Source organism: Silene latifolia, chromosome 9, assembly GCF_048544455.1.
Source record: "Silene latifolia isolate original U9 population chromosome 9, ASM4854445v1, whole genome shotgun sequence".
In the NCBI taxonomy this organism is placed as follows: Eukaryota; Viridiplantae; Streptophyta; class Magnoliopsida; order Caryophyllales; family Caryophyllaceae; genus Silene; species Silene latifolia.
In genome coordinates this window covers 66,595,372-66,610,721 of record NC_133534.1, presented here as the reverse complement: position 1 = coordinate 66,610,721, position 15,350 = coordinate 66,595,372, and positions in this window count along the sequence as shown.

The following is a 15,350-nucleotide window of genomic DNA, read 5'->3' as shown; positions in this document are numbered from 1 at the left end:
GCGTGGTGACTCGGTCCCGTCCATATCCTGTACGCAACATCAACATCCAATACCTACTAAGCCAATTGCTCACCATCCGCGAATGGATCACCACAGTTTTAAAAACAATAAAACGGAGTCAATCAAAATAATAACACACCACAATGTAATCAAATACAAACAGTAACCAAGAAATCCTCCAAATGCCATCAATCATTAGTAACCGACTACACACCGAAATGTGTAGCTCTGCCAGGTTACCCATCGCAACGGGTAACCCACACTGCCAGTGGGGACCGCAGTCTTGCCCACCAAATCCCCGCTCATTGCAACGAGAGAACCCAGTTCATTAATGTGCACACCCCTTATGACGAGAGCCACAAGGGGCGAACATGGGGTTGGAACCCTCTCCCGAAAATGGTCCCACAACAACAATCAAACAATGATATAATCTCAATCCAAATGATACATGTTATACAATCAACCATAACCAATCTTATACCAATCATACAATCAACCGAGTAGGGAAACCCTACCTTTTCGTAATTCCATAGAATGCAACAATCATACCACGTCAAGCAAGACTACATATCGTACCCTACAAAAAACAACCGTACCATATTACTAAGCTATTCAAGATCTACTGCAAATAAACAATTATTCACAACTCACCTTGAAGGACAAATCGATGCCAAAGGCGGCGACACCTAACTCGACGACCTCAGGCATAGGCTATCCCCTTCTCAGATTAAGGTTCAAGGCTACTCAAGATTGGTAGAGAGAGATTAGAGAACTAGGTGAGAGGGAGAGAAAGAGAGAGTTTAGGTTTAGAAATGATAAAGTGAAATGTGGAAATTAATTACGTTTTAGTCACCGCGTTTTATATTAAGACGCTGTAAAACGAGGTATCAATCGAGTATGGACATACTCAGCCGAGTGACATCTACTAGGTCGAGTATCGAGTTATGATGACAACATAGTCTCCCTTTGTATCCTTTACTAAGGGTCTCCTATGGTCAACATGTCAGTCAACGGGTCCCTAATCAGGGCGGGTATTACAATGTTGGCTAAGGATATATGTCATAGAAATTCAGGACCATAAACTGAAAGAGGATTGTACCTAATGAGCTTAGCTTGATTTATGCCGGTATGTGGATTTGTATATGGTTGTTAGGATTGGAACTCGGAACACGAAGAGGTGGTTATAGACTATTGTTATGTAAAAGCTTGGAATGCTAAGGGTGTAAGGTAACTTACTGGTGAGAGATGAGGTTATGCTTAAAAGGAGGAAGTAGGTAATTGGAGAGTGATCATTGACTGTTTAGACTTATCGGTAGTGAGTAAGAGTGAGTGGCAAGTTGGGAGACATTATTGATTAGAATGGTTAATAAGTTATCGTCATAAATTAATGGGATTAGAGGTCTTGAGAATAGAAAGATTGACGTGAGTTAAATAAATAAGAGTTGGGAGGCATGAATATAATAAAGTATAGCGTTGTGAAGTACTACAATGAGGATCTAAATTAAAGGTTGTATAAAATATGGGAGGCAGCATGTTACTCAGAAGTTTCGAGAGATTAAGAGAATAAGAACTCATGCGATTAGTTACATGGTATGAGACTTTGGTGGTAAGTTGGGTAAAAGGATCATGTGAGGTGTTTAATGACTTTCGATGGTGTTTTGGTAGTAAAATGAGGTACCGTAATAAAAAAATACTTGGTGGCTTGAGATTGTTACTAACATGGTTTGGGTGGTCGGATAATCAGAGGACAGGATTGGTAAGTATTGAGGTAATCCTGCTGGTTTGTCTAATGGAGTTTGTCATATGAATGGTAGAAAAGGGTAGGATAAGGAAATTGTGATATTTAAGGGTGATTATAAGAGGGTAGTGATATGAGTGATGCTGGTGTGGTGGGGTAACGTCGTTGAATAAAAAGCCAATTATTCCAGGGGAGGTTAGTTAAGTGGAGGTTAGGATTGATATTCACGGTTACAAGGGAACATATGATGTCGAAATAAAAACCGCATGATAGAGATTTGGAATCCATTGGTCACCATCGAGATCGATAGTGGTAGGTCGTTTGATTATTGGAATGTGATCTCATTAGCCTTTTGTTGGTAATCACGTGTATTAGAAAATGCGACTTGTAAAGCATATGAGTCGAATCTTGTTGTTTGATGTATTTTGAATACTAGTGTTATATAGAATAACCGACTAATTTGAGTATTTATTTACGACGTGTAAAAGTGGTTGTGTGAAACTCTGACCCTATAAGTTGTAGTATGGGTGTTGTTCGTAAAGTTATCTTCTAATTATTCTGTGTAATATCAATGTTATGTATTGTGATCAGGTATGATGATATTAAGAAGGTGTAATAGATGGTTTGGATGAGTTGTGATGTTGTTATTATTCCTTGTCAATAATGATGTACTGAGACGATGTTTATGAGACTGTATAGGATGCAATGGATACCGACGTGGCTTTGCAACCGGGGACGGCACTTCGCGTTGCAATGCGGGTACTTTTGCGTTGTGATTGCGGTTGTTGGTGGTAGTGTTGCGATGTCGTCACCGGGTTGAGGTGGATTTGTCGGGATTGGAGGAGGAGATGGATGTGTGTATGTTTCATTCATTTGCATTGTATTCATTTTGTGTCGTGATCATTTGTATTATTCAGACTGACTTGTGTTGTGTTCTGTGTCAAAATTGTCACCTTCTTTTATTATAGTGGCATGTGATGATCCATATGGTATTTCCGGTCACATTGAGGAGCAGTTAGACTTGCAGGTATTGGATGATGATGATGCAGCATAGGACGAGCCATTGACATACCAAGTCTAGCTTAGTAGTCATTATAGATATGACGTAGATCTATATATACTCTTACGTTGTAGTTTGGAGATATTATATTTGTATATTCTACTTTGTATTAATCACTAAACTTCGGATTTTATAAAGATTGTTTCTTAATTGAAGTTTTTGATGCACTGCCTCGGGAAACCGAGATGGTGACATCCCTATTTACCTTGACCGGGTAAGTGGTGGTGTTACACTCGACCCCTACTTACCCTTACTATTGTTAGAGTTAGTAGTGGATAAAAATACTAATTTGGATATTAACGACAAGTCTAGCAATTTTTTATAACTTCTGAGTGTTAGCTCTAGTTTCCTCGGTTGACCATGCACCCGATCCTTGTTTAGGTATTTTTTACCGAATTGGGTGATTCAGGTCAATGCGGTCTTACTCGTTGGATATTAGATTAATTGTTTGTGTGTTGATGCGTAAGTAAAGAAAATAAAGTACGAAATATGAATTGACACGTGAGATTTGTTGACGCGGAAAACCCAATGTGGGAACAACCGCGGGAGGGATGGTACCCTTCCAAATATTGCACTATACTTGAATAGGAGGATGATTACAATTGAGATGTAGTGTTAATCTTGCTGGCACGAGGGATTAGGCCTGCGAGATCTTGGGCGGATGTATATGAGAATGCGCTAATATCTTGATGTCAATACGTGTGTATGTGTATGTGTTGTTGAATGTCCTTCCTTGATTGCTTCCTTGGTTATTTATAGGGTGAGAACCCTATATATGTCCTACCTTGATTATGGAAAGGGAATATAACTTCCATAAAAACTCTTTTCATGTTTGGCCGTCTTTCTCAATTCTCCCTGATCTCCCTGACTTCTCCCTGAATTCTCCCTGGCTCTCCTTTCCTTAATCCGGACGTCTCCTCTAACAGGCCTCAATCTCTTTCTGCATGCATGCCGGCCCATCCTCTTCTTCGCGCTCTATTCCAACCGTGGAACCCCCCCTTCTTCTTATTAGATCTTTTATTCAACAAATGGGCCTTTTCTTATTGTGCTATTTTTAGCCCAACAGTTTGCCCCAAATTTCTAATGAAGTACGCTACGAGGTGTCGAGCAAGGAATTTACGTAATCGGATGTTTAAACCCTAAACCGTCATTTGCACTTCTTTTCATGCAGCTCCATCATTTCAGCCGCCACACTCCTCTTTTCTCGCACCCTACTCCCTCTCTCTTCTTTATAACCCCAACCTCCACCTTTCACTTTCATTAACTCCAAATCATTTCAAAAAAACTCCTCCTCTCTCTAAACCCTCAACTTCCCTCTTCTCTCATCTCGCCGGCTTCTCTGTTCCACTCCCCTCCGTCTCTTTCAACAGGTATTCTTCCCCTTTTTTTCTTTAATTTCCATTTTCTCTTTCTTCACCATGGGTAAAACCCGATAATCTTCATCAACTCCCGCACCTGCTGACCGTAATCCTGACCCAGTCTTCCCTTCCCGGGGACTCTTTACTTACCCCCACGACTGTGACTCCGCTTTAACTATTGCTGACATTCCCATGATCAAGGGTTTGCTCGGCCTTTGTGACACGGTGGATATCGTCATCCCTGGACCAGGACAGAAAGCTGACGCCCTTCGTCCAGGATGGGTCTGCTTTTACCTGTACCCTTTTAAATACGACCTCCGTTTTCCTTTTCCTAAACTTGTCCAAGACTTTATCTTTACCAATAATTTCGCCATGGCACAAATTTCTGCGACTATCTGGAGGGTCCTTCTTTACTCTCTGGCCACTGGTCAAAACACTGGCAACTCTCTCTCTCTCTGGATGATCTAGCCTACATGTACAGTATCAGGTCCCTGGGTAGGGGCCAATTCTCTCTTCGTGGGCGCGGAGAGGCTCCTTTCAGGCATGTGTCCAAATCCCGAGATGAGAAATGATTCGAGGACTTCTTCTTCGTGAGGAAGGACTCCATTCAGCCGCCTGCTGATTACATCTTCGAGAAATGGGTCATAACTTCGAGTAAGTAGTCTCCCTGTCACCTGATTTGTTTATCTCGCTGCTTACTAGCTTACTTCATCGTCTTCGTGCAGGCCCCTGTGACCTGACCCGCATTGGTGCCAAGATCTCTGCCTGCAGCAAGCTGTTCTGTATCTCTGAATCCGAAAGAAAGTTTCCTAACCTGCTCCCTGGTTTTTCACCTGCTTCTTCCTCCAACCCTCCTCAATCAGTTCACAATATGTCTTCTGGTAAGTTTTCCACAGCCATTTCAATTTGCATGCTGCTTCTCCTGATGCTTTAGGTATCCTGACACCTGTGGTGATGCCTGTTTGCAGGTCCCAAGGCTGATCCTTTAGAAATCATCCTCCAAAGTGCCAAAAGAAAGAGGTCTTCTGCCAGTCCTGACATGGCATCTGCCTCTAAAAGGAATGCTTCTGCTACCTTCTTTCCAGACCCCTCCTACGTACTCCAGTTCTGCTGGGCCTGAACCCTTGGAAGTTGACCCACTCTCTTGCCATCCGCCTACTCCTCCTGCCAGCCCTCGTGCCTCAGCTAGCGGAGGCACTATTGCTCACTTCCCAGAAAGTTTCGGGAATGTGGACAAGGTACCATACTGGCCGGATATCGATCAGCTGCTCTTCCCTTCTCTAAAGGAGATGTTCTCAGAGTTCTCCCCAGAGGAGATGGCTGAGAATGACGTGCACAACGCCTTTATGGTGAATGCTCTTCATCTTCTACCTGTTTGTTTGTCTTCCTTTTTATTTAGATTCTACCCTTTAACTTCCTTGCTAAGTTCTGATTTTTCCTACCCCAAACCCTCCAGTCTGCACTCTATAACAGGAAGATGATCAACATAGTGCAGACCACCAGTCGTGCCACCAACGCCAAAAACCAGGAGCTGAAGGGGACAATTGCGGACTTGGCGCAGCAGCGGTCTGATCTGAAGGAACGTGTGGTGGAGTTGAAGGCTGAGCTTGCTGTCACGAAGAAGAAGCTGAAGGAAGGGGCTGATCAGCTGGCTCGCACTCAAGAGGTGTGCAGCACTTTCTCTGACTCCCTCAAGTGCTCTGACGAGAAGATCAGCGAGCTGCTCTCCCTGGCCACCAATGTTGTTGCCTATGCTACCTGGCGGGAAAAAATCAGCGGGATGCGTGCTGCTCTTGAGGAGGCTCCCACCCAGCAAGCTATAGAGGAGGAGGAGAAACAGCTGGAGATGCTCTACCCCACCCAACCTGATCTGAGTGCGCTGATGCCTGAAGTTAGGGAGGTGAATTCTCCTGCACTTGCTGAGCAGACTGCTGGTGGAGACGCTGGAATGCTCCAGGAAGCTGCTGACGGAGCTCAGGAAGCTATGGCAGCTGAGGGTGTGCAAGCTGGTGCGGTACCTGAAACAGAGGGTCAACAGGCAGAGGAGGTGCCAGAAGTGGAGGTCATCAATGTGACCGATAATTATGTTGTTTTTTTTATCAATGAACGTTTTGGCAGTCTGGCCCAGAGGTGGCAGACTTGTAAGTTTTAAACTTTTTTCTGGCTGTTCCGCCAAGGTGGCGGTTAAACTCAGGGGCCGTATTTTGGCCATATTTTGGAATATCCTTGTCGCAGTTCTGGCAAGGTTTGATTTATATCTTGTGCTTGTTTCTTAGATTTCCTTAGTTTAGGAAGCTGCCGTGTCAGCCTTCTTGGCTGATTTAGGCGAGTCCTGTCATCTTGAAAAGGTTGACTTTCTGACTCAGCTAGCTGCCGTGTCAGCCTGATGACTGATTTAGGCGTATGCCGCAGTATAAGGAGGAATGGCCGTGTCAACCTGAGAGGCTGATTTAGACCAGTCTTGTCATCCTGAAGAGGCTGATCAAGACTAAGCTAGCTTGCCGTGTCAGCCTGATGGCTGATTTAGGCGTATGCAGCAGTTTTGGATTTTTTAACCTTGTTCATGACGCAAGGTGTGTTCATCACGCTTAAAGCCAACAGGGGCGTAATTTAGGCAAGTTTATCGTCATTCTAGGACCAATGGGACGCTGCAGGATTCTGGTAGCGTAGATATCCCTACGTTCCATGTTCGTGCATGCATGCTGGGGCCCTGATTAATTGCGATTAGTGCGAGCTACATCCGGGCGGTGGTATCAGGGGTAGCTGGGTAAGCGTGTTTAGCTGTCAACCAGGCTCCCTTTTGTATGTTGCACAGTCCGCCTGGTGAGGGTGCTCCTTGTGGAGAAAATAGGTTAGGCATGTTGGCGTGCTATGTGCCTTGTCACCCCGCGTTGGCAGTTGACAGTCCTGCTAGATATCCTTTCAACGTACCATAGACACTAGGATTCAGAGTGATGTACCTAGAGAAGCCTGAAAATAGGAAAATCTATTAAAATGATGTGAAGTACTTGTCGCCATCTCATGGGATACCAGAGCAATTGTGGTCCCAGGACGCTGCCAGACCACACCATCTAATAGTAGTTTAAAATCTTAAAATAGCTAGAGACACCAGAAATAAGAGTGAAATTGGCATTATGCCTACTACCGGATTTTTATTTTAACTTCAAAAATGATTTGGCTTTTCATAGTACATCATCCTGAAGGCTAGAATCTACTTATTATCAAAAGTAATATCTCTTCGGATGAAGTATGTTCCATAGGCGTTGTATGATTTGACCGTCCATAATCGTTAGTCTGTATGCACCATGGCCAACAATTCCTTCTACCTGGTATGGTCCTTCCCATTTGTAGGCGAATTTTCCTGCTTTACGATTCTTGGTGTTTTGAAATACCTCTCGGAGGACCAGGTCTCCTACCTCCAGGAGCCTGACTTTCACATTCTTGTTGTAACTCCTGGCCACTGACTACTTGTAGGCAGCCAAACGTATTTTTGCGCCTGCTCGCAGCTCGTCTACTGTGTCCAGGCTTCTGGCCATCTCTGGATTGTTTAGTTCTCCTGTCATACTTCCATACCTGTGAGTAGGAACTAGGACTTCTGATGGAATGACTACTTCTGCGCCAAATACCAGGCTGAAGGGTGTTTGACCTGTTGCTACCTTTGGTGTCGTTCTATCTGACCATAATACTAGTGGTAATTCATCTGCCCACTTTCCTCCTAACTCCTCTAGCCTCCTTCTCAAATTGTCCATGAGGATTTTGTTGCTGGACTCAGCTTGCCCGTTGGATTTGGGGTCCTGGGTGCTGACTTTTTTAGGGTGATGTTCCACCTGGCACAGTATCCCTCGGTGTCGTTGGAGATGAATTGTGAGCCATTGTCACATATGATTTCTGATGGGATACCAAACTTGCAAATGATGTTTCGTTTTATAAACGAGATGACTTGTTTGTCCTTTACTTCTGTGAATACTTCTGCCTCTATCCACTTGGAGAAGTAATCTGTCATCGCCAGCATCCACGTTCTGTTTCCTGTGGCTCTTGGTAAAGGTCCTACTATGTCCATGCCCCATGTCATGAATGGCCAGGGAGAGATGATAGGAAGCAAGGGTTCTGCTGGCTGATGGATCATTGGTGCTGAGCGCTGGCAGACGTCACATTTGCGTGCGAACTCTGCTGCATCTGACTTCATTGTAGGACAGTAGTATCCCTGCCCGAGGGCTTTATTTGCCAGACTCCTGCCCCCCGCATGGTTTTTGCATTCGCCACTGTGGAGAGCATGTAACACAGTCTGTGCTTCTTCTTTGTCCAGGCACCATAAGTAGGGGCCTGCCAGTGATTTTCTGAATAATATGTCGTCAATAAGTATGAACCTGTAGGCCTTTACTCTGAAAGCTCTTACTTCTTTCTTGTCATCCGGTAGCTTGCTATGACGCAGCCAGTTTAGGTAAGGTGTGCGCTAATCCCAGTCATCTGCCTGTTCGGCTGTTTGGTCATGCGACTAACCGGTTGGCTGAGAGTTCTCACCTTCCTCTGTAACTGCTTGGACTCCTTCCCCGTTCTGTGAATCCTCCAGTTCACCTTTATCTATTTCATCTGCTTTCTGGATGGAAGGCTCTAGCATGTGTGCTATTGGAATGCTGGAAACTTCTGTTGGTTTGAATGTTGCCCCCAGAGTTGCTAAGGCATCTGCTTTCACGTTCTGGTCTTTGGGGATCTGCTTAAGCTTGCAAGTTCCGAATTTTTACTTTAACTCCTTTGCTATTTTTAAGTATGCAATCATCTTCGAATCTCTGGCTATAAATTCATCATTCACATGATTTGCTATTAGTAGTGAGTCACTGGATATGCGCAGGTGCCTAAGTCCTAACTCCAGAGCTAGCTTCATTTCTAATATCAAGGCCTCGTATTCTGTTTCATTGTTGGTTGCATTGAATTCACACCTCACCGCTTGTGCTATCAGGTCTCCCTGTGGTGACCGCAGAATTAGCCATACATCTGCCCCCCTCTGATTGGAGGCTCCGTCAATGTGCATCTGCCAGACCTCTGCTTCCTTGCTCCCGAGTGAGGATTTCCTCATCTGCCAGATTTTGGATGGCTGGGCTGAAGTCTGACACGAAGTCGGCCAGTGCTTGCGATTTGATTGTTGTTCTGGGGTCATACTGGATATCATACCCACTGAGGTGTACAGACGAGGTGTACAGACCACTTTGACATTCTGCCTGACAGTTCAGGCTTCCTCATGATAGATTTCAGCGGATAGTTGGTCACGACATGTATAGTGTGAGACTCGAAATAGGGACGCAGTTTGCGAGATGCTACTACCAGTGCTAATACTAACTTTTCAAGAGATGTGTACCTGGTCTCTGCCGGCAACAGAGACTTGCTTACGTAGTACACTGGCTTTTGCTCCTTTTCCTTCTCTCTGACCAGAACAGCGCTCACTGCCACCTCTATGACGGCCAGGTATATGAATAGTGGTTCTCCTTGTTCTAGCTTCGACAGTAGTGGTGGACTGCTGAGGTAGTGTTTCAGCTCTCTGAAAGCTTGCTCGTGATCCGCAGTCCATTCAAACTTCTGACTTTTCCTTAGTATGTCGTAAAACAGCCTACACTTATCTGAAGATCTTGAGATGAACCTGCTTAAGGTTGCTACCTTTCCAGCTAGTCGTTGAACGTCTTTAGGCTTCTCAGGTGACTCTAGTTGTAAGATGGATTTGATCTGCTCGATGTTTGCCTCTATCCCTCTTTGAGTTACAATATAGCCTAAGAATTTGCCAGAAGATACTCCGAAGGTGCATTTAGATGGATTTAGTTTCATTTTGTATTCCCTCAGGGTGCTGAATGTTTCTGCCATATGCCGCATGTGATCTTTGGCTTTTGCTGATTTCACCACCATGTCATCAATATATACCTCCATAGTTCTTCCTATCTGTTCTTTGAACATACGGTTAACTAGCCTTTGGTACGTGGAGCCGGCGTTCTTTAGGCCGAATGGCATAACGTTGTAGCAATATATTCCTCTCTCAGACATGAATGCCGTCTTCTCTTGATCTGCAGGATCCATCTTAATCTGATTGTATCCACTCCATGCGTCCAGGAATGTCAGCATCTCATGTCCAGCTGTCGCGTCTACCATTGCATCAATATGAGGCAGCGGGAAGGGATCTTTAGGGCATGCTTTGTTGAGATCAGTGACGTCCACACATACTCTCCATTTCCCATTCTTCTTAGGCACCACTACTACATTAGACAGCCATTCTGGATATTTTACTTCTCTTATTTTCTTTGCTGCCAGCAGACTATCTACCTCTTGGTTGATCACCTTGTTCCTTTCTGTTGCAAACTTTCTTCTTCTCTCCTGGATGGGTTTACACTTTGGGTCCACACTAAGCTTATGCGGTATGATGGACGGATCTATTCCTATCATGTCATCGTGTGACCATGCGAAGCAATCCACGTTCTCTTGTAGGAATTTGAATAATTGTTGTCTCAAGCTTCCTGTGCATCCAGCTCCAATTAGCACAGTTCTTTCTGGGTGCAGCTTGTCCAGATTAATTTGATCTAGCTCTTCTGCTGGAAGTTCAACGTATTCGTTCTGGACAGGCTGCTTCTGTAATTGCTATGCGGGAGGGCTGACAGTGCACTTAAGTGCCTTCTTATAACAGCCTCTAGCTTCCTCCTGATCTCCTCTTATTGTCTCTACTCCCCATGGTGTGGGGAACTTTATGCAGTGGTGATATATTGAAGGGACTGCTTTCATCTGGTGTAGCTATGGCTTTCCCAGGATGACATTGTAGGTGGAAGGTCCATCTATAACCAGATACCTGACTTGCTTGTTGACTCCTCCCACATAGGTTGGGATGACTATTTCTCCAAGTGAGTTAGCTGTTTCCCCACTGAAGCCTACTAGCGGAATAGTCTTCTTCTGCAGATCCTTCTCGCTGAATCCCATGTTCTCTATGGTCTTCAACATGATCAAGTTGACCGAGCTGCCTGTATCTACCAGGACCTTTCTAACCGTGCAATTGGCCATTGATAAGGTGATAATAAGTGCGTCATGATGTTCTCATTCGTCGTATGTATCTCCTTCATCAAAGCTGACAGCTGGTAAGTCGCTGTGAGAAATTCTGCAAGAATTTGCTGGCTTATCTCCTTTGGTCTCGGTAGCACGTCTCTTAGCTGCTGAGTATGTCAGCCCGCTTAGGTCTGAGCCGCCTGTTATCACGTTTATGACTTTGGTACATGTGGGTGGGGTTGCAGGTTTGGTGGTGCCTACCTTATCCTGTTGTTTGCCCCCATGTGGTAATAGGTGGCTCAACTTTCCTTGTTCATACAGGCGCTTGATTTCTCTCCGTAATGTGTAGCAATCCTCAGTGTTGTGCCCAATATCACGGTGGAACTCACACTTCTTCTTGCTATCCTTTCTCCATGCTTGCTCCCCTACTGGTGGGTTGGGCCACCTGACTCCATCTCCCATTTCCCTGAGTGCCTTCAGGATTCCTCCGATGCCTGTAGTGAATCCATATTCTGCCAGAGTAGGGAGTTGCTGATTTTCCTCGATTCTGTTGACTCCCCTTCCATATGGTCTGTACCTCTCGTCTTTCTTGCTGGAGGTCTGCTTTCTTCCTGATTTCTCCACGGCTGAGGTACTAGAAACACTTGGTGCATTAGGTAGGCTAGCTCTGGCTAGTATGTCTTTTTCCAGTCTGATTGCGGCAGCTGCCTTTTCCTGTACGGCCTCAAAACTATGGCAGGGATGCATAGTTAGCTTCTTGTGTAGGTCGGAGTCATGGTGGAGGCCTCTTCTGAAGGCTTCTACTGCTGTTGAAATGTCGCACTCTCGTACTGCTACCTTCTCATTGTTGAACCTAGTATTGTATTCTCCAATGGTCTCTCCTGCCCCCTGGACGATTCTGTATAGATCTCCTGCATGCTTCTGCGGCTTCCTACTGCTTGCAAATCCTTTGCACATGCAAGCCTCCTTGACTTGCCCTATGGCTGTTACTGTCATCATCTTCTGCTTGTACTGGCTTATATGGTCAAAGGGATCTGCTGTACCGTCGAAGAGAGGCATATTTGTATTTGTGAATCCCTTTGGCATGGCTGTGATGGATATGGTATCCACGAATGGTGAGTCGGCATAGCTGTCCAGTGCTGCTTTCTCGAGTGGGGGTGGCGCCACAGGGACCCCGCTCGCATTTCTTTTAGCTCTAAATCTTTGCTGATTTGTTATCTTTGCTGAATCTAGAGCCCGTCTGTCAGCTACATGCTGATTTAATATACTGCCTCCTGATCCGAGCTCTTGAAGGTTCTGACGTGTTCCAGCAGCTAGAGGAGTTGATGTAACGACTATCCCCTGCTGCCAGTTCACTTGTTGGTTCGACTCGGATCCTACTCCAGGTGTCTGATCGATCGTTGGGAGGTTGCTGACAGGGATGCCACCTGCTCGAACTTCTACTCAGCTGGCTGCAGGCCAATTATCCGGCGTGAGGTATCCCAGCCCTTGTGGGGTTATCCTTCCATCTGATGGTATTGTAGACAGATCCAATCTTGTTATCAGTTCAGCCGGTATCTGCCGAAGTGGATTCCTGCTGCCTAATGTTCCCTGCGTCAGATCTACTAATGGAGACATTCCTTCGTCTGCCCTGCTTGCTGGGGTGGCAGACTGCTGTTTCAGGATATCTATCTACGCCCAGAGCTCTCTGTCCCTCTTCCTTGCTTCAGCTTCAGCTTTCTTCTGGTCTTCTCTCATGTTTTCCATGGCTTTCTGGAGATTCTCTACGCCAGTGAGCAGGATTTGTGTGGGACTAGGCGGCGGGGTGACGCCTGAGCTTGACGTTCCTTTATCTGATCTGGGCTGGGTTGCGACAGCAGGAGTCCTAGGAGGTAGAGAGGTTTTTATTGTTGGTATTGTTCTTGAGGTGTGTCCGGGAGCCTGTGTAGCCACTGTTGATGTTGGATTTTTAGTAGATGGTGGTGGTGGCGATGGTTGTCTGCTCCCTGACACGGCTTCTGATACTTGCTTATCCATTGTGTATTTAGAGTATCAACGATTGACGACCACAATGCCCCACGGTGGTCGCTAAACTGTTTAGGTATTTTTTACCGAATTGGATGATTCAGGTCAATGCGGTCTTACTCGTTGGATATTAGATTAATTGTTTGTGTGTTGATGCGTAAGTAAAGAAAATAAAGTACGAAATATGAATTGACACGTGAGATTTGGTGACGCGGAAAACCCAATGTGGGAACAACCGCGGGAGGGACGGTGCCCTTCCAAATATTGCACTATACTTGAATAGGAGGATGATTACAATTGAGATGTAGTGCTAATCTTGCTGTCACGAGGTATTAGGCCTGCGAAATCTTGGGCGGATGTATATGAGAATGTGCTAATATCTTGATGTCAATGCGTGTGTAAGTGTATGTGTTGTTGAATGTCCTTCCTTGATTGCTTCCTTGGCTATTTATAGGGTGAGAACCCTATATATGTCCTACCTTAATTACGGAAAGAGAATATAACTTCCACAAAAACTCTTTCCATGTTTGGCCGTCTTCCTCAATTCTCCCTGATCTCCCTGACTTCTCCCTGAATTCTCCCTGGCTCTCCTTTCCTTAATCCGGACGTCTCCTCTAATGGGCCTCAATCTCTTTCTGCATGCATGCCGGACCATCCTCTTCTTCGCGCTCTATTCCAACCGTGGACCCCCTTCTTCTTATTAGATCTTTTATTCAACAAATGGGCCTTTTCTTATTGTGCTATTTTTAGCCCAAACAATCCTCTATCTTAATGTGAGCTCCAGTAGCGGTTGGCCTTTTATGCAACAAGGGGTGGTTCCCCCTTCTATCACTCATTCCCATGCCTGCTAGAGTGGCTTTATAGTTCCCAGTTTCACATTTATGTGTCGTTTGTCGTGCTAATGGGTATAACCTATCCTCGTCGGTTGTTGAATTTTTATTCATCATGGTGTAGTTGGGTTAGCTTAGTGTCCCCTCCCATGATCCCCCTCCCCCACCTATCGGTTATTGGTACTGCTTTTTTTTTCCAATGTTGCTTTCAGATTAGTCTCATTGCATGTGTAGCTGTTAGTTTGCTGTCATTATTTCATGTATGGTTGTATTGTCTGTTGTTCAAGGAGGCGAGATCATGGCTCTTGGTTATGAATTTTGATATAGGGTTTTATAAAGAAAAAGAAACGTCTTATGACCTGTGAGACTGTATCAAATAAGGGAATAAAAGATCTGATTTTCTCTTACTCTAATTATTTTAGTTATTATAACTTATAAGATTCTTAAAAATAAGAGAATAGTTTTAACAAGTAATATTTGAAGAGTTTTAGCAAGTTCAAATTCTAATCCCTAAGTGTAACACCCCCTTTTTACCCGGCCCAGGTAATGGGTGTAACACCCCGGCCCAAACCTACGGCCGGGAGCGGTCACTCACGGTAGCTTGCCAAGCTGTGTACATGGCCCACAGATCAACACGGGTCCTTTCCAGCGCATTTTATCCTCACTCATGCGCATCCCGGGAACCTTCCCGGGAGGTCATCCTGTTAGGTTTATATACCCTTCTTAGACTCATCTAATTCATTTTATAAATGTTTTAGCATTTATATAATGACCTCCACCCAATTATATAAATGATTCCGAGACCCAAAATTCATATTAAATCTTGGATGTGAGCCTACGGGCCCTCTACGCCTCTTGCTAATATAATCTTGGTGGGTTAACCCTTTTAACCGATTCTACAATAGAACTCTCGGTCGATGAATTTACGTTAAGTTCATCTTAATCCCGAACTTATTGGGACAACGGTCCCTCTAATACTTTCGTTGAGATCAACCAAATTTCAAAATGTAATAACATTTTATTACCCCACTTACCCAACGTCAATAGAGAGCACCCCGAAAGATCGTATTGTACCATTATGAAATTGAGATTCATGGGTTCCTACTATTTGGTAAGGCTAAGTCTCAATCTTTAAAATGTGTGAGGTCGAGTCAATTTATTATCTATCAAATTTAAGTGAACTAAATTTTCGAACTAACGATAATTATAATTGACACGGTCGAATACTCGATATGATATGCATGTGTTGTTTATGGTGATTTGGCAATGCATGCAACATATAAAGGAAAAATGCAAAGCAATAAATAAATTTCCTAGTATGGCCTTCCTAACATATAAAATCTAATAAT